This window comes from Orycteropus afer, unplaced genomic scaffold (genome assembly GCF_000298275.1).
Source record: "Orycteropus afer afer isolate SDZICR_OR568_19922 unplaced genomic scaffold, OryAfe1.0 scaffold00540, whole genome shotgun sequence".
NCBI lineage: Eukaryota > Metazoa > Chordata > Mammalia > Tubulidentata > Orycteropodidae > Orycteropus > Orycteropus afer.
This window is the reverse complement of record NW_006922127.1, coordinates 409,094-409,823: the sequence shown is the minus strand read 5'-3', so window position 1 is coordinate 409,823 and position 730 is coordinate 409,094.

Sequence of the window (730 nt, the reverse complement as noted above, 5' to 3'; positions counted from 1 at the left end):
TACTGCCTTGGAAACCCAAGGAGGGGTCGCTACACAACACAACAACAACAGGGTTCTGATGGAGTCCCTGGGTGATGGTCAGTAGACTAACTCAGCTTCTAACCAAAAGATTGGGGGTTCGAGTCACCCACAGTTACCTCAGGAAAACGGCTGACAATCTGCTTCTGAAAATGCAGCCATTGAAAACCCTGTGGAGTGCAGTCCCATTCTGATGCACATGGGGCGCCGTAAGTCAGCCCACTCAACACAGCTGGTTAGTGGCTCTGTTCCCATGGACCACTAAGTTTGAGCTCCATGTTGCTTCAGATTAATAGAGTTAGGGACAAAATGCACCCCTAGGTACCCAAATAGTTCGACTTGGTCTGTGGGGTTATTTGATAGGCCAGTTGGATCTGTATGAAACAGGGACTTTACGTGAATTATACTGAGCTGTTTTCTCTAGTACCGTTAAAAGCTCATTATGTTAATTTAATATTCTGCAGTTATATATCTAGTAACATATTCTTCTGACAGAAGTGGGGAGAGGGAGTGATTCTGCTAGATGTCAGAGCTCATGAGCACCTACTGTGTGCTCTGGTGGTGCTTGGCTGCTAACAGGAAGGTTGGTTGGAACCCACTCAGCAGCTTTTTGGAAGAAAGCTGATGCACTGCTCCTGTAAAGATTGTTGTTGTTGTGTGCGTTTGAGTCGATTCTGACTCACAGCGCCCCTAGAGGACAGAGTGGAACTGC